Below are 19,349 nucleotides of genomic sequence, written 5' to 3'. Positions count from 1 at the left end.
TAGCAAACCAGCTGTCTATGACAGGACAGCTAGTCCATTCCTAACTGTACATGTAAAATTATACCTCAGTTGCCCGCTGGATGACCCCACTGCCAAAATATGCCAGCAACATAATTCACATTAAAACCCAGAGGCCTAACACTACTTGGAAAGTGCTTTACATGTTTACTGTACCTATCTATCCCAAACATACTTACCACTTATAATTCATAGGCTATTTTCAGCAAATATACTTTGTTCTATCATATTATTTTCTGCCACTCCAAAATTATATTAAATGTATAAACAAGAACACCTACCTAAATATAACATCTCACAAATAAACTTTAGTGGTAGTATGTTATTTTGAACTTGTCTATTGTATGAAACCCTGCCATAATTATTTCTGTAACATAAATTCGGTATGTTCTTTCTAAAGAATCAAAATTCTGGCCAGGCGCGGTGGCTCAAGCCTGTAATCCCAGCACTTTGGGAGGCCAAGGCGGATGGATCACGAGGTCAAGAGATCGAGACCATCCTGGTCAACATGGTGAAACCCCGTCTCTACTAAAAATACAAAAAAATTAGCTGGGCATGGTGGCATGTGCCTGTGATCCCAACTACTCAGGAAGCTGAGGCAGAATAATTGCCTGAACCCAGGAGGCGGAGGTTGCAGTGAGCCAAGATCGCACCATTGCACTCCAGCCTGGGTAACAAGCGAAACTCCGCCTCAACAAAAAAAAAAAAAAAAAAAAAAAGAATCAAAATTCTAATACCTATACCCTTCGTATGTCTAAAGATAGACAAAAAATAGGTATGGAAATCTATATGTTAAAGGGTTTCCCATGTAATTAAATCCTCTATGAGCTGAATCAGTGACTAGAAAGCATGAAGTAGCTTGTAAAGTTCTAGTGATATTCTGTATCATGATGTAGGTATTGGTTACACTGGTATGTTCAATTAGTGAAAATTCACTGAGCTATATATTTATGAGCTATATATTCTTTGTATATTTTATAATTTATAAAGTCTTATATTTTTAGGCTGGGCACAGTGGCTCACGCCTATAATCCTAGCACTTTCAAAACCTGAGGCGGGAGGATCGCTCAAGTCCACGAGTTAAAGACCAGCCTGGGCAACACAGTGAGACCTTGTCTATTTTTTTTAATTTTTTAAACGCTCAATCTAAAAACTTGTCTTACTGAAGAGCACTGATACCATACCTCTTATCAAAGTAGTTAAACCCTAGTGAAGAAAACAAGACAAGTCATTCAGCAATTTCTTTTCTTTTTTCTTTTTTTTTTTTTTTTTTTTGAGACGGAGTTTCGTTCTTGTTACCCAGGTTGGAGTGCAATGGCGCGATCTCGGCTCACCGCAACCTCCACCTCCTGGGTTCAGGCAATTCTCCTGCCTCAGCCTCCTGAGTAACTGGGATTACAGGCACGTGCCACCATGCCCAGCTAATTTTTTGTATTTTTGGTAGAGACGGTGCTTCACCATGTTGACCAGGATGGTCTCAATCTCTTGACCTCGTGATCCACCCGCCTTGGCCTCCCAAAGTGCTGGATTACAGGCTTGAGCCACTGTGCCCGGCCTCAGCAATTTCATTAGAGAGCTATGATAGAAGTAATTACTATGTGCTACAGGAACACACAATAGTGGTGCCTAACTTAATCTGAAAGGGGTAAAGGAAAGCTTCCTGAAGAATATACGCCTTAACTGAATCCTAAAGGTCAGACAGAAATTAGCTAAGCAAAGAAAGGGGAAAGTGGAAATTTGGAAAATAGAATATCAAATGTAAAGACAACAGAGAGCATGTTACCTGAGAGAAAGCCTAAAGTCATTAAGAGTGGATTAAAGAATGTAAGGAAGAGAGTAAGGGAAGAAAAACTAGAGAATTAGGAGTTAGATCATGAATGATCTCATATACATGCCATGCTACAGTTTAAACTCTATCCTGAAAGCAATGAGACATCACTGAAGATTTTTCAATAGGAAAGGACATGATTTGATTTTTATCTGTACCATACATGTCAATTCTGGTGTGGACCATGCTCACAACCCCATTCTGCAGTAAATTAGCCTGCACACTGCCCCATACTTTCCAACATTACAATCTTCCCCATACCAATATATATATACAAACACACAGTCAACATTAAACAGCCAAGTGTGGTGGCATACCCTAAGTACACAGAGACACAGACTTGCTAGCAATCAATGAGAAAAAAGCCAAGCCAAAGTAATTGTTTCTTGGTAATTCAAACCACAAAATCCTAGGGAAAAGGAAGAGGTTATCAACAGGAGCTGAAGTTAAAATGATCACAGCCAGGAGGCAAGATGTTGGCATGGGGGTCACACAGTAGTTATAAGGAGCAGAAATTAGGAATAAACAGAAGCTAAGACATAGGAGAGAAAAAAACTGGAGGAGAAAGAAAGGGTATCTAGGACAAGTTAACAATGGAGCACTGGAGTGAAGTCTGTTCTGCTTTCAGCTTTATTAGGTTCTTGTTCTTGAGAGTAAGTTGTTTAACTTTTCCTGGGTTCCCCTGTGTGTGGTTCCTTTCAATACGCACTTCATTACTTAAGGTAATTTGACTCTTTTCCCTGCAATTGAAAGAGCCTAACTAAAAGAGCATTTCAGAACATTTACTCCAACAGCGGTGAAGAGAATGAACTGGAGGGCATGGCAAGAGGCAGAAGACAGAAGGCAAGAAGACCACTCAGCATTACAGAAGCCCAACAAACAGATATTTTGAGTTAAAACAAGGTAGAAGCAACAAAATGTAATAAGGAATGACCTGAAACTCATGAGGGAAAATGTCCAAGACATAGTGACAAACTGGATGTTGGCAGTGAAGTACAGAGTGAAGTGGAGGGCAATTCCCAGGTTCCTGAAGGTTTCATGAGGAAAGAGTGGTGTCATTAAGACAGGAAATCGGGAAGAAAAAATTTTGTTGCAGTTTCTGTCTCAGCTGTCTCCCCACTGTTTTGTGGGAAAAAGAGGCAGGAAAAGTTGTGTTTCCTAAATGTTTGGATTGAAGTGTTTGTGAAATGTGAATCAAAGTGGTGATGTCCATTAGGTGGTGCTTTTACAGGGGTCTAGAGCAAAGGCAAGCACTCTAGACAGCAGTTCCAGATTTAGGAATCAATACATTAAGTCAATATCATGGTTTTTAAAATGTCTGAAAAGTCTTTGACTAATATTTATTTCAAACTAGTAATATAACTAAAAATCATTCCAACTAAAAACCTTAATATTCTTGGAAAAACATATTTTCAAACCTCCTACACTTCTCTGCAGTTATTAAAGATTCAACAAACTTCCATGTAGTATAATCCAAATGATTAGGAAAGATAGGGTTAACACAGTTAGCTTCTATTAAGGTACTTTTTAAAAACACTGGCCAGGCACAGTGGCTCAAGTCTGCAACCCTAGCACTTTGGGAGGCTGAGGTGGATGGATCACCTGAGGTCGGGAGTTCAAGACCAGCCTGACAAAGATGGAGATACCCCATCTCTACTAAAATCACAAAATTAGCCAGGCATAGGGGCACACGCCTGTAATCTCAGCTACTCAGGAGGCTGAGGCAGGAGAATTGCTTGAACCTGGGAGGCGGAGGTTGTGGTGAACCCAAAATCGTGCCATTGCACTCCAGCCTGGGCAATAAGACTCCTTCTCAGAAAAAAACAAAAAAGAAAAAAGAAAGAAATCTAAGTTTACCCAATTTCCACCAGAAACTATATACTACTAAAATAACTAAGGGAAAATAACTGTTAAAAATTCATATATTAGATGGTGAATCTCACTGTTAATGCTTAAACTAGAAAAAGATTTTAAGGGACTTGGCCGGGCGCGGTGGCTCAAGCCTGTAATCCCAGCACTTTGGGAGGCCGGGGCGGGTGGATCACGAGGTCGAGAGATCGAGACTATCCTGGTCAACAAGGTGAAACCCCATCTCTACTAAAAATACAAAAAGTTAGCTGGGCATGGTGGCACGTGCCTGTAATCCCAGCTACTTAGGAGGCTGAGGCAGGAGAATTGCCTGAGCCCAGGAGGCGGAGGTTGCGGTGAGCCGAGATTGCGCCATTGCACTCCAGCCTGGGTAACGAGAGCGAAACTCCGTCTCAAAAAAAAAAAAAAAAAAAAAAAAAAAAAGATTTTAAGGGACTTAATCATCTAATTTAAACATTCAACTCTACCTGTAATTTAAATGTTAGGTTTCTATCCTAAAACCTTTTCTCTTCCCATCTGTATGATTTTGCCTCCAAAATCTATTAGTATCAACCCAGAACCTGATACTGAGCTTCAGCCACAAATCCCACTGTCTAATGACCATCTACGTCTGACAGAACTATAGCCACCCAAACTGAACATGTCACAAATTAACCCCTGTATCCCACCTCGACAAAATAAAAATAAAATCCCACTCCTTCATGGGATTCCCCCCCTCAGTGAAGGCACAAGCCAGAAACCTAGATTTTATCCTCTATGCAACTTCTCTGTAACCCCAAATATAATAAAATCACCAAATCAACTCCCAATACCTCACCATTTGCCTGGATTACCCTAATATTCCCGCCTTTAGCCTTATTCTACTCTTCAATTCACCCTCATCACTGCAGCCAGAATGACTGGTTTAAAATTCAAATCTGACTATTCCAATCCCCTGCTTTAAAATCCTTCAATAATTTATTTGAAATATGTTATAATCATCATCACAGCTAATCACAGTGTAAGCTCAGAGGTTCAACGAGGTATTTAGTTACATCATTTTTGTAGGTTCAACATAAAAGAATCATCAGGAATTTTGTTCAAATCACAAAATTATTTAAACATACATAACCGCAGAAACATTTAAAAGAAAAGCATGCAGCATTGCTGGTAAAAGCAAAACACCAAAAATAACCTCCAATCCACAAAAAGAGAATACTATCCAGCCACTAACTGAAGCAATTCCATACGCGTTGTTAGTGAATGATCTCTAGGACGTACTATTAAGTGAAAAAACAGGCTATGTATAGAGTGTAAAGTATGCAACCATTGTGTATAGTGTCTTAAAAATATAAATGTATAGGTTTCTACATTCTGGAAATATCATAGAAAGGATACACATGAAGCTGGAAATAGCGGTTGCCTCTAAAGAGGGAAAATGGGTGCCCAGAGAATGAAGGAGGAACAGAAACTTTTTACCACATTACTCTTTTGAAACTTTTGACTTTTACGTCTAGTTACTATCTGTAATTTTAATGTGATTTTCTGTCACACAATAAAAAAATTTTAAGTATGACTACAAAGACCTCTTTACATTTCATCCTTATGCCTATATTAAAATCACGTACTGATCTTTTGATGCAACATTACAATTTCCTTCTTGACAGCTCAGGAGCTCAACTTCAAACATTTTATTCAACATTTTACTATTATTGAGAAGGCTGTTGTTGGTAATGACCTCAGTGAACACTGCATGATTTCTGTACTTGCTTCCTGGAGAAACAAGACAGCAACACCAGGCAGCAGAAGTTTTTTATTAAACTGACATCGAAGTATTCAGGGATTAAGGAAAGCTACAAATCTTGTTTTTCTAGCAAATCCAAAAACAACGAATCCAAAAACGACCCCCAGTATCCTTCAAAAAAAAAAGAAAGGAAGAAAAAACAGTTCCAGTATCTGTAGCAGTCGACAAGGAGGGAAAGTAATACAACAAGAAGACAGTTATATTCCCTTGTGTAACGTGATTTAATCCTTACAGAGGCCCCTAAACCGTCGGAGCTGGACAACCTCACACGTTCTACCTAACAGACAGGACGAGGCGCAGGCTCTGTGACCTTATAATGGCACGCACACAACCAGCCCCGTGCTTCTATAACTCTTTACTCTGCCTCTCCCACTTTTTCAGCCCGAACCCTCCCAACATGGGTCTCGGTCGGTCCCCTAAAGCCAGACTGGCGGGAATACAGTAGGTTAAGCAAATATTCCCTCAGGATTTCATGGCAAAGCCCTTTCGACCAAAGAGAGAAATCGCGACTTCGGAGAAAGAGAACAACGTTTGCTTGAGGAGAGGTCTGTGAGAGAGGGGACAGTCGGGGGAGGGAGAGAGGCCGGAGTCTGCGACGGTACCTCGAGGGGCTGACATCGCATCTGCTGGGCGTAAGAGCACCATGACAGCGGCTATCGGAAAGCCGCGATGGCTAGGGTTAGCGCTCGCCGGCCTGGCGATGAGCGCGCTGGGAGGGGGTCCACTCCTGGGAGGGCGAGGGGCAGCTGGAGGACGCCACGGGCTAGGGGGCGGTCGCGACGCTAAGGAACTGGGGTCGGGTCAGCCCAAGGGAGGGTGTCACGGAGTCTTGGAGCTCCAGGGAGAGTCCCAAGGGACTCTGACGGGCTCTTTCTAATGGGGTCTGCCGGACGGGGGGGGACCAAGAAACGAATCTCCGGGGAGGCTCGAGGATCGGAATGGTGCCCGGCCAATGGAAGATACGGGGGGTGGGGTCTACTGGGGATCCGGGGTCCCGATCGGGTGTTTGGGAGGCTCGGCGCAGACCCGCTCGCGGGGCGTCCCCGCTGGGGCGGGGCGGGGCGGCCGGACCAGAGCCAAGAGCAAGGCTGAGACGTGGGCCGGGACGCGCCGGAGGGCCGCCGGGCGCTGGGGCGGGTCTTACCTCGGGCTCCGCCGCGGTGTCCACCGCAGCCCCCTCCTCTTCGGCGGAAGCTGCCTCCCACCTTCGACCCCAGGGTCGGGCCGGAGATGGCAGCAGAGGCCGAGGCCACCGAGGGTCGGACGGTTCCGGGAGGGTGGGCCCAACCGCCTCAGGGTCCGGGCGAGCGGGCGCTGCGCATCCCCCGCCCTGTCAGAGAGACTCCGCCCGGCCTGGGCAGGCACATCCCCCGCCGCACCCCGCCCAGACAGCACGCGTTGGACCGCCGCCTCGACCGCTGCGGCCGCCTCTGCCGGTGCAGCTACTGCCTCCGCCGCCGCCTCTCGTGGTCCTGGCTGTCCCGTACGCGCTCAACAGCCACAGACAACCGCCGCCGCGTCCCTTGTCCGCTTCGGGCGGCGCGTCCCAGACCCCGCGCACGCGGCCCCGCCCCGCGCGACTCCTCGGCTGCAGGCGAGCAGGCGCGCGCGCACTTACCTCCCACGCCCCCTACTGCCAGCCCGGAGCGGCCCCGCCCGGTCCCACCCCCGCACGTGACGCCGTCGAAGAGTACAGCCTGCGCTTGCGCGGGCACGCCCCATTTCCTACGCCCCGGGCGGCCCCGCCCAAATTTTTTCTTCCTCACCTTACGGCAGAGCGGGAAACAGCCTTAGAATCTCCCTCTACTGGAGAGGGATGTCGCAAGGTTGGGGAAGAAAACTCTGGGTTTGCGACCGTAGCTGTCGCTTTCCGGCTAATACCGAGGTGCCTGAAGGCTGGTTGGGGTGGTGAGGCCCGAGGCAGGTAAGAAGCCGCCTCCCCACTTCGGTTTGTCTCAGTTTGTCCCGACAGTGGATCGCTTTCCTGCCCACTCAGACTCCGGCGTGTCTGTGCCCCCTCCCGATTCTGTACATGGATTCTCAGCGCCGTCGGTTACAGCCCCCGCCCCTTTTCAAACACTCACGCCCTCTGCGCTGACCGCCCCCCCCCCGTTGTCCCCGCCCCGACCTCCGTTTCCAAGTCTTCGTTTCCATGTATTCCTCAGACTTTTTCACTGAGTGGTTTCTATGCCTTGGGTTCCAGAATGTCCGAAGCGAATAAAATAAGCCTCAGGTTTTTGAAGTGCTGTCATGTAGGAGACCGTAAGAGAATCTGCAGTGGTAGTACAATAAACTGGTAATAGAGGAAAACGCACGGGATGCTCTCTGCGCTCAGAAGAGGGGTCCCTGATTGGGTAGTAGGAGAACATGAGGAAGACCTTTTCAGGGTGACTTTTGGGTCATTTTTAGAGGACTGTGTTAAAAGACTATTAATCAGTACCTGGTCAAAGAAATAGGTAAAAGAGAGAGTAATGGGTGCAAAAGGATGTGACAGTGGTGGTCTGAAAGGGTCAAAAGAGAAGGAGAATAAACCTGATGGAAACCATATTGGTGTAGACTTCCCATTAAAAAAGCGTCGTTACACAGTGAGAGAAAGGAGCGAGAATATGGCCCTCAGAAAAGTTTTCTGTATAGGTAGAAGACTCAGAACCTAGAAATGGGACTATTCGACGGTGCGGGAATTTGTAAGATCAAGAGCACGCGTGGAACGCAACGTTGTAAGTGCATTTGAATCACCTGGGAAACTTTTTGTTAAAACCAATGCTGTTGCCCCACTCTAAACCAGTTAAATTCTGAGTCGTGCCAGGTGTCAGTACTGTTTTAAAGATCCACGGGTGACTCGAATGCTAAAGATTGAGACCCGCTAAACTAGAGAGAAGGAAGTTGAGGGAGTTAGCTCTGTAACATTAAGATGGAGGTGATTTAGCTACAGAGATGCTTGGAAATTGAATGAGAAACCTGAGCGGCGTTATGTTTTGAATTAACTGGTCTGGGAAATGGGAGAAGGAGCCACTCTTGTCTTTCCCTTCAGCACTGTTTATTCCTCAGTGTTTATCAGATCCAGCTTAGTTACTTGTCTCTTTCCCTTTCATCCAGAATTGGTCAGCTGTTGTCTCCAGCCTTACAACTCGAAGGCCATTCCCACTTTTGTCCCCAAAATGATCAGAGCTAAGCCAGTTTGAGATGCAAAGACCAACATTCAGAGCTAAACCGATGTATGAGATGCAAAGACTAACCTCCACTCCCCTAGAGATTACTACATACAGTTCCTTGCCAATTTAGGACCTTTTTCTGTTATTAATCATTTAAGTTAGGAATGACATGTAAAGTTATTTAAAATACAGCTCTATTAGGATCGAAAATTACCGTATTAGGGAAAATAGGCCTTTTAAACAAAGAATTCACTTGGCAGGGAGAGAAGCTGTATAAGGTAAAGACCAAGGCAGTGTATAGGTGTTGTCTGTTAACAAGAGTTAATCCAAAAACCTGTATCTGCCCCCAGGTAAGGGCGAGTTATTGTTGTGTAGTATGACTAGAGCATAGTATGGAAAGTAGAGGTGGGGCAGAGATGGAGAAGATAAAGTGGGTGTGAACAGATTATGAGGAGTCTTGAATTCCATGCTGAAGAGTTTAAATTATAGAATGCTGTAAGCAATTAAGTTCGAAAAAGGTTCTTAACCTCTTTACCCAGTGGACCTCTTTGGCAGTCTGGCTTATAGACTCAGTCTCAGAAAAATATTCTTTTTTTTTTTTTTTTTCCTGAGACGGAGTTTCCCTCTTGTTACCCAGGCTGGAGTGCAATGGCACGATCTCGGCTCACCGCAACCTCCGCCTCCTGGGTTCAGGCAATTCTCCTGCCTCAGCCTCCTGAGTAGCTGGGATTATAGGCACGCGCCACCATGCCCAGCTAATTTTTTGTATGTTTAGTAGAGACGGGGTTTCACCATGTTGACCAGGTTGGTCTCGATCTCTCGACCTTGTGATCCACCCGCCTCGGCCTCCCAAAGTGCTGGGATTACAGGCTTGAGCCACCGCGCCCGGCCTTTTTATTTTTTATTTTTTTTATTTTTTAGAAAAATATTCTTAAATGTGTAAAATAAAATACATAGTAATATAAAGGAAGCGTATTTTTTAAGTTTTTAAAATATTAAAAGAAATGTGCGATATATATGTACTTTATGCATTAAATAAAATATAGTAGCAGGTCTAATTATATAATTTCTAAGCAGTGATGACTATAAATTATGTTTTGAAATGCCTGCAGCAACTTTAATGTGATGTGAAAATAACAGATTTCCATTGATAACAAAGACATAGGGAGTGCTAATAATGTAGTTTATGGTCCACACTTATTGAAGAAAATGCTAAATTTCAACTACTGATTATTGAAAACAAAAATGCAATTTTTTTCCCAGTCTAAGCTCACAGAACCCTGATATTCTAGCCACATCCTGGTCTATAGATTCTACGTTTAAAAATATCTCAGTGTAATGATTTTAAGCAGGAGCATGACATCAAATCTGTGTTTCAGAAAGATGATGAAGCAGTGTTCACTTCCCAACCTCTCTGCTGGGATGGGGAGTTGGCTGTTTGCTTTTGTTCCTTCTCTATGTCTGGGGCAGCAACCGGTACTATGCCACTGTTGCTAATAACCAGGGCCTGCAGAGGGACTGATCTTGTGGAAGTATATGTCTGTAGGAGCAATTCCAGAAAATAAATCAGGAAAGATAGATTGAGGCGATTTTTGTAGAAATCATTGAATGCCAGGCCGTAATTTGTAGTTTATTTGGTAGACAATAGAGGGTTGTTAAAATTTTTGGAGTAGAATAATGTGATTAGAGTTCTGTTTGAAAATCTGGAATAATGTGTAGGTTAGATTATCAGAAGAGAAGATAGAAATGAAGACACTAGACCAATAAGTTAATTTTTAAAAAACGGACTCTTGGGCCAGGTACAGTGGTTCAATCCTGTAATCCCAGCACTTGGGGAGGCTAAAGCAGGGACATCAGTTGAGTCCAGGAGTTCAAGACCAGCCTGGGCAACAAAGTGAGACCCTGTCTCTACCAAAAAAAATAAAAAATTAGCCAGACGTAGTGGTGCATGCTAGCTTCACGGGAGACTGAAGCAGGAGAAGTACATGAGCCCAGGAGGTTGAGGGTGCAGTGTCCATGCCACTGCACTCCAGCCTGAGTGACAGGCAAGAGCCTGTGTCAAAAAAAAAATTTTTTAAGTGATCTCTAGAGAGTCTGCTAAATTGCTTTATTTCTGCAATGTGTTGACCGGTCTAGAGTAATACTGTATACATTGGACTAAATTGCATACTTTTCAACAGGAATATATACCCCAGTATGGGAGTCAGTTGACATTTTATGTGATCAAGAGTCTAGCCCAGCCTTTTGTATTATAAGTGATATTGTTAGTACTTCTAATAAAGCGGTGGCCTTACCACATGTGTAAGTTCACAGATCTTCCAAGGCTTTCCTCAGTCAAATTCCATCTATACCTGTGAGTCCTACATTTCTCACTTTTAAAAGTCAGAGGTCCTTTCTCTTTGCCAATCCCTTAAACTTCTTGGATAGGAAAGAAGTTTAGTTTAAACACATTAGCAAAGAATGGAAAATCCTCAAGGCCCACACAACCCATCTCCTTTGAAACTGATCAGTACCAGACTATAAAAATTTACTACTCAAATCCAGCTAGTATCCAAATTATATACTCTTTTTTTTTTTTTTTTTTTTTTTTTTTGAGATGGAGTTTCGCTCTTGTTACCCAGGCTGGAGTGCAATGGCGCGATCTCGGCTCACCGCAACCTCCGCCTCCTGGGCTCAGGCAATTCTCCTGCCTCAGCCTCCTGAGTAGCTGGGATTACAGGCACGTGCCACCATGCCCAGCTAATTTTTTGTATCTTTAGTAGAGACGGGGTTTCACCATGTTGACCAGGATGGTCTCGATCTCTCGACCTCGTGATCCACCCGCCTCAGCCTCCCAAAGTGCTGGGATTACAGGCTTGAGCCACCGCGCCCGGCTCCAAATTATATACTCTTTAAACATACTCTAGAAAACTGAATTTGGGGCCGGGTGCTGTGGCTCACACCTGTAATCCTAGCACTTTGGGAGGCCGAGGTGGGTGGATCACCTGAGGTCTGGAGTTCAAGACCAGTCTGGCCATCATGGTGAAACCCCATCTTAAAAAAATAAAAATAAAAAAATTGAATTTCGGGTTCAGTTATTACTGATCCTAGTGAGTCCTGTAAAATTAACTTCCAGAACCAGGTTCTCAGAGAGGCCACCATTACCACCTTCCGTATTAGGGCAAACAGCCCTTTTAAACAAATAATTCATTGGTAGGCAGAGAAGCTGTATGAAAGACCAAGACAGTATATGGCTAGCCTATATTGACTTTCTGTCCATCAAATAATTGGAGGCCACTGGGACGGTGACATGGGAAATCAAGTATATGCAGAACTTGAGGTTCACCTAATCTGACAAGTTTTGGGGGAGAGAAGGAGTGAGTCTATTTGAAAGCAGAAATAATACTTTTATGAGGCTTAAGAATTTTTATTACTGAAAAACAGAAAATTTCTGAAAGTTCCTTTCTCTGGCTTCCAATTAAATGGCTTCCATAACCACCTTATAAAAGCACTAAATCATTGTCTTGATCCCAAAAACTTTGTCCCAACTGTAGTTACTATTTTGAGCATCTGCATTACTGTTTGAAAACCTTAGGCTTGCTTTCTCTCATGGCCAATGAATAAAACTCTCAAATTGGTGTGATTCATTACTTCATTCATTCATTAGATATTTACTAAACCCCTACTATGTGCCAGGCACATTTCTGAAACCCGCTAATTAGCAATTTGTAATGACAATTTATCTCTTAACTATCTATGAAAAAAATAACTTGCCAGGATTTGAAATCCTCAGGAAAAATGAGATTAAAAGATCATCACTTTTTTATGTTCTTTCAAATAGTGTGTTTGCATATAGCTGCCGTATGTTGACTACAGTGATTATCTGTGAAACAAGGTAAATTACGGCTTTAGCTTGACCACTCCTTATCAGACTTTGGTACCACATGTACTAAAATAAAGTTCTGTCCACACCTTTATAAAATATTATCTTACTCAGACGTGATGGCCTTTCCACACCTGGCCCTCACTCCTAGTCATTTCAAAGTTTACAATTATGTAAAGTCATTTCTCAGAAAATTTCAAGCAAAACAAAGTCACTACAAGAAAAACTTGGTATACACCAGGTGTATATTGAGGCCAAAAACCATGACACAATTACAAATGGAACTCTTGAGGTAGAAATCGTAAACTAGGAATAAAATTGTTTTCTTTTCTTTTCTTCTTTTTTTTTTTTTTTTTTTGAGACAGACTTTGGTTCTGACACCCAGGATGGAGTACAGTGGTGCAATCTCAGCTCACTGCAACCTCTATCTCCCGGGTTCCAGCGATTCTCCTGCCTCAGCCTGCTGAGTAGCTGGGATTACAGGCACGAGCCACCAGGCCCAGCTAAGTTTTGTATTTTTAGTAGAGACAGGGTTTCACCATGTTGGTCAGGCTGATCTCTAGAACTCATGACCTCATGATCTTCCCACCTCGGCCTTCCAAAGTGCTGGGATTACAGGCATGATGCCCAGCCAGAATAAAATTATCTTTATGGTCAGTGACATCTTGGTCATTGATAGCTGTGCCTAGTTACAGAGCAGTAAGTGGAGAGCCTTGGTGTTAGAAGAAATCCTAAAAAGTCACCTGTTTTATCTCCTTGGCCTAAGACAGGTTAAAGTGGTATTTACAGCAATAGAGTTATCAAGCATTATCACACCAGGTGGATTTTAGACTCTGAGAGCTGAATTCATCTGTGAAATATTGATGTTACAGGAATGTTGTTTATATTATAATTCATTTATAAAATTGAGAGTATTGGCCGGGCTCGGTGGCTCAAGCCTGTAATCCCAGCACTTTGGGAGGCCGAGGCGGGTGGATCACGAGGTCAAGAGATCGAGACCATCCTGGTCAACATGGTGAAACCCCGTCTCTACTAAAAATGCAAAAAAATTAGCTGGGCATGGTGGCATGTGCCTGTAATCCCAGCTACTCAGGAGGCTGAGGCAGGAGAATTGCCTGAACCCAGGAGGCGGAGGTTGCACTGAGCCGAGATTGCGCCGTTGCACTCCAGCCTGGGTAACAAGAGCGAAACTCCGTCTCAAAAAAAAAAAAAAAAAAAAAAAAATTGAGAGTATTTCTTAAATTTATAGCAGTGTTGTGTTTTCCTGAGTTTTTCAAGATACGGTTCACTTCTGTGTTTTGCTCACTCAGGAAAACTATTTATTAAAACTCTAGTTTGTCAGGCACTGAAGATAGAAAGATGAGTAAAATCTAATCTCTGTACTCAAGAGGGTTATATAATAAATCTTGATGGTCATTCTTATGTGCCACGTTGTACAGATCTCCAGATGGCTTAGGCTTAGTATCAAAAAGAAATGTTTAATTTGGGGGAAATTGAAACCCCAAAAAAAGCCATGAACTTCCTTCCTGAAAATATTGCTGCCATTAAAAGCACATTTGGTCTTGGATGTGATTCTTTTTGTGAAAGTGCAAGTTGAATCAGGCATTAGAAGTTGGATATAATCTTCTAATGTTACTAAACATCAAATCAGTTTTAAATATCTGTACTTGAACATTTATGGAAAGGAGATTAGACTTACCTGGTTTATCCAGAGAACAGAAGACAGACTCAGAAATTGAAAAAAAAAAAAAATGGAAATATTTTATGTCATTGTAAGAGTGGGAACTGGTATATCTTTTCTTCCTCTTCAATATGGAAATCACTGTATTTGCTAATTATGTGTTCATAATTAAAAGAGAAGGGGAAAAAGTAAAGCAGGCAATATCAAAAGGTAGAAGGAAAAAGGTAAAGTATTAATCCTCTTTCTTAAAATGATATTTACACTTCTGATGGATATCGTTCTTGATTATTTTTGTGTATATTTTTGTCATATACAGATGTTTATATCAAAGCATGAACATTTTTCTATGTCAATAAATTTATATTGACAATGTTATATTTAATGGCTGAAAATTATTCCATCATATGGAAACCCTGTTATTTAATTTCCCAGTCCTTTTTAGAATTCCACGTTGTTTGCAGTTTTTCTGTTACAGATACTCCCTTGATGACTATCTTGTTGAATTTTTGCATATATCATTAATGTTTCCGTTAAGATAAATTGCTGAAAGTATGATACCTACATATGTACATTTTTTAAGAATTCAAATATAATGGCAAATTACCCTTGAAAAAGCTTGCACATGTGACACTTCTGTCAAAATGAGGCATCATTTACTCATTTCCCATAATCTCAGCAATGCTGGTTATTACTAGTTTTCTTCATCTTTGCTAACTTGAGAGGTAAAAAATGAAATTTTATTTTAACATGTATTTATTTGATTACTACTGTGATGTCCAGTGTCTTCTCATGTGTTTATTGACCAGCAATATAAGTGTATTAACTAATATTTTCTGACAACATTTTTTTTTTTTTTTTAGACGGAGTTTCGCTCTTGTTACCCAGGCTGGAGTGCAATGGCGCGATCGCGGCTCACCGCAACCTCCGCCTCCTGGGCTCAGGCAATTCTCCTGCCTCGGCCTCCTGAGTAGCTGGGATTACAGGCACGTGCCACCACGCCCAGCTAGTTTTTTGTATTTTTAGTAGAGACGGGGTTTCACCATGTTGACCAGGATGGTCTCGATCTCTCCCACCCGCCTCAGCCTCCCAAAGTGCTGGGATTACAGGCTTGAGCCACCGCGCCCGGCTTCTGACAACGTTTTTGTTTAACTTTTTAACATTTAAAAATTTGTATTCTCGCCGGGCGCGGTGGCTCAAGCCTGTAATCCCAGCACTTTGGGAGGCCGAGGCGGGTGGATCACAAGGTCGAGAGATCGAGACCAACCTGGTCAACATGGTGAAACCCCATCTCTACTAAAAATACAAAAAATTAGCTGGGCATGGTGGCGCGTGCCTGTAATCCCAGCTACTCAGGAGGCTGAGGCAGGAGAATTGCCTGAACCCAGGAGGCGGAGGTTGCGGTGAGCCAAGATTGCGCCATTGCACTCCAGCCTGGGTAACAAGAGCGAAACTCCGTCTCAAAAAAAAAAAAAAAAAAAAAAAATTTTGTATTCTCTCTAAAATATAATTTGGTATAAGGTATGAGATAAAACTCTTTACTTTTTTTTTTTTTTTTTTTTTTTTTGAGATGGAGTCTCACTCTGTCACCCAGGCTAGAGTGCATTGGCGCGACCTCAGCTCACTGCAACCTCTGCTTCCTGAATTCAAGAAATTCTCCTGCCTCAGCCTCCCAAATAGCTAGGACTCCTGGGACTACAGGCCCATGCCATCACACCCAGCTAATTTTTTGTATTTGTAGTAGAGACAGGATTTCACCATGTTAACCAGGATGGTCTCAATCTGCTGACCTCATGATCTGCCCACCTCTGCCTCCCAAAGTACTGGGATTACAGGTGTGAGCTTCCACACCCAGCCAACTCTTTACTTTTTTAATCAAATAATTAACAAAAGTGTGCCAATGCCACTTATTAAAAACTCCAGCAAGCATATCCCATACTTTAATACACAGATAATAAAGTACTGACAGATATTCCTCCAAAAAAAAGAGCATTTCATGATCAAGTAAGTTTGGGAAAGGATAATACCAAAATAGTTAAACTTTTTTATAGCCAAACTTTCATTAGCTTCTAGTGTGTTTGTGTGCATTAGGAGTTAGTATTTCCTAATTTAATTAACCATGTAATCTTTTTCTCTTTCTTTTTTTTTCCTTTTGAAATGGAATCTCACTCTGTCACCCAGGCTGAAGTGCAGTGGCATGATCTCAGCTCACTGCAACCTCTGCTTCCCGTGTTCTTTTGCCTTGGCCTCCTGAGTAACTGGGATTACGGGAGCACAGCACCACTCTCAACTTGTTTTTGTATTTTTAGTAGAGACAGGGTTTCGCCATATTGGTCAGGCTGGTCTGGAATTCCTGACCTCAGGTTATCTGCCTGGCTGAGCCCGCCAAAGTGCCAGGATCACAGGTGTGAGTTATTTTTTTAACCATGTAATCTGACTTCATAGGTACTTCAGGAAGTACCTGTGAAAGCCTATGGAACTGAGCTGTCTAGTATAGTAGCATAAGCCACATATGGCTATTTAAATTTTGGTTAATTAAAATTACTAAATTTTTTAAGTCACACTGACCATATTTCAAGAACTCAATAGCCACATAGAGCTAGTGGCTACTGTATTGAACATTTTGCAGATAAAGAAAATTTCCAAGCCAGACATGGTGGCTCACACCTGTAATCCCAGCATTTTGGGAGGCCTAGGCAGGTGGATCACAACATCAGGAGTTCAAGAACAGCCTGGCCAAGATGGTGAAACCCTGTCTCTACTAAAAAACTACAAAGATTATGCCTGGCGCGGTGGCTCAAGCCTGTAATCCCAGCACTTTGGGAGGCCGAGGCGGGTGGATCACGAGGTCAAGAGATCGAGACCACCCTGGTCAACATAGTGAAACCCCGTCTCTACTAAAAATACAAAAAATTAGCTGGGCATGGTGGCGCGTGCCTGTAATCCCAGCTACTCAGGAGGCCGAGACACGAGAATTGCCTGAGCCCAGGAGGCGGAGGTTGCGGTGAGCCGAGATCGCGCCATTGCACTCCAGCCTGGGTAACAAGAGCGAAACTCTGTCTCAAAAAAAAAGAAAAAAAAAAAAAAAAACTACAAAGATTAGCCGGGCGCTGTGGCAGGTGCCTGTAATCCCAGCCTCTTGGGAGGCTAAGGCAGGAGAATCACTTGAACCCAGGCAGCAGAGGTTGCATTGAGTCAAGATCGCGCCACTACACTCCAGCCTGGGTGACAGAGTAAGACTCTGTCTCAAAAAAGAAAGATTTCCGTCATAAGAAGCTCTATTGGACAGCATGCTATAGGAACATAATGTTCAGTGGAACACACTGAAAACGCTGGAATAATCCAAAATTTCTCCTGTCGATTTGTCAGGCAGACATGTTTACTACTATACTACAAGAAAGACTCTCTTTGATTAGTAATGACTCCACCATATTTAAAACTTCTAATCTGGGCCGGGCGCGGTGGCTCAAGCCTGTAATCCCAGCACTTTGGGAGGCCGAGGCGGGTGGATCACGAGGTCGAGAGATCGAGACCATCCTGGTCAACATGGTGAAACCCCGTCTCCACTAAAAATACAAAACATTAGCTGGGCATGGTGGCGTGTGCCTGTAATCCCAGCTACTCAGGAGGCTGAGGCAGGAGAATTGCCTGAACCCAGGAGGCGGAGGTTGCGGTGAGCTGAGATCGCGCCATTGCACTCCAGCCTGGGTAACAATAGCAAAACTCCGTCTGGAAAAAAAAAAAAAAAAAAAAAAAAAAAAACTTCTAATCTACATATGAATTTTTTTAATTGTTCTGTTGATTTATCTGTTTCTGCTCCAATACCACACAGCTAGTTTGTTTTTTTTTGTTTGGTTGGTTTTTTTTTTTTTTGAGACAGAGTTTCCCTCTTGTTACCCAGGCTGGAGTGCAATGGCGCGATCTCGGCTCACCGCAACCTCCGCCTCCCGGGTTCAGGCAATTCTCCTGCCTCAGCCTCCTGAGTAGCTGGGATTACAGGCACGCACCACCATGCCCAGCTAATTTTTTGTATTTTTAGTAGAGATGGGGTTTCATCGTGTTGACCAGGATGGTCTCGAACTCTTGACCTTGTGATCCGCCCGCCTCGGCCTCCCAAAGTGCTGGGATTACAGGCGTGAGCCACCGCGCCCGGCCACACAGCTAGTTTTAAGTCAGGCTCCTGCACCTTTCTCCCTGAGAGCAGAAATGAAGAATTCTTGCATGGAGTAAGAAATTAGATTAGAAGTGATAGTAAAGGCCCTTTCACTTCCCAGACTCTGTAAATGTAAACATTTCTCTGCAGAACTTGATTTATATTATGTTCAACTGTATACTCAATTATTTATTCATTTATTCTGCAGTTATTTACTGAGTACCTGCCTGGCAAGCACCATTTTAGGCCCTACGGTTAAAATGGCAAACAAGGCAGACAAGGCCCCTTGTCCTATTTTCATAGAGCTTAACATTCTTGTTTTGGAGAGGGAAAGAGAAGCAGCAGGGGGAGGAAAAAAGAATATGAACCAATAAACAAATAAAAAATGGTCACATAGTCATCCGCGTTATTCAAGGAACTGAAATTAAAGTGATAGTAACTGGTCGCCTTTTTATTTTGGCCGCTCTGAGACATCTGTGACTTAGTGGCATTTAAACTAAGATCTGGCCAACAGACGGAGCTTACTACTAGAAGGTCCAGACGCAGCTAGTTCCCCACCCTTGAGGGAAAAAGCTTGGTGTGTTTGAGAAATGAAAGTCTTTGTGGCTGGGGCTTAGTAGGCAAGCAGGGAAATAATAGAAGATAAGGTTGGAGAAATAGCTGGAGCCACATTTTCAGGTAGAGTTTTGTAAACTAGGGTAGGGAATTTTCGTTTTTTTCTGAGTATGATAGTGAGCTACCAGAGAGTGCTAAGCAGGGCACAGACCTGACCTAATTTAAATTTTTAAACAATTACTTTGATGGTTATGTGGAGAATTTATAGGCAGGGTCAGTAGTGGAAATAGGAGACCTGTTAGGCTAGGTCAAGAAAGAAATTGATAGGCCCTGCGCGGTGGCTCACGCCTATAATCCCAGCACTTTGGGAGGCCGAGGTGGGTGGATCACAAGGTCAAGAGATCGAGACCATCCTGGTCAACAGAGTGAAACCCTGTTTCTACTAAAAATA

General features: G+C 43.2%; 2 protein-coding genes across 13 annotated transcripts in view; one reads left to right on the top strand and one right to left on the bottom strand.

The window, feature by feature from the left end:
- The window catches only part of MYO9A (myosin IXA), a 291,275-nt gene extending 284,205 nt beyond the window's left edge, over positions 1-7,070 (bottom strand). For 5 of the 9 annotated variants that reach the window (XM_074392724.1, XM_074392723.1, XM_074392725.1 and 2 more), the window contains exon 1: positions 6,643-7,069. The gene's annotated coding sequence lies outside the window, so the exon portion shown is untranslated. Of the gene's footprint in view, positions 1-6,642 lie in introns of all 9 variants that reach the window. The other 4 variants (XM_074392722.1, XM_074392721.1, XM_074392727.1 and 1 more) reach the window with 1 other exon arrangement.
- Positions 7,071-7,275: 205 nt separating this feature from the next.
- The window catches only part of SENP8 (SUMO peptidase family member, NEDD8 specific), a 40,300-nt gene continuing 28,226 nt past the window's right edge, over positions 7,276-19,349 (top strand). For 2 of the 4 annotated variants that reach the window (XM_010340279.2, XM_039468784.2), the window contains exon 1: positions 7,276-7,422. The gene's annotated coding sequence lies outside the window, so the exon portion shown is untranslated. The other 2 variants (XM_074392720.1, XM_074392719.1) reach the window with 2 other exon arrangements.

This window comes from Saimiri boliviensis, chromosome 2 (genome assembly GCF_048565385.1).
Source record: "Saimiri boliviensis isolate mSaiBol1 chromosome 2, mSaiBol1.pri, whole genome shotgun sequence".
NCBI lineage: Eukaryota > Metazoa > Chordata > Mammalia > Primates > Cebidae > Saimiri > Saimiri boliviensis.
The sequence above is the reverse complement of the archived record's forward strand: the minus strand, read 5'-3'. Positions and strand labels throughout refer to the sequence as shown.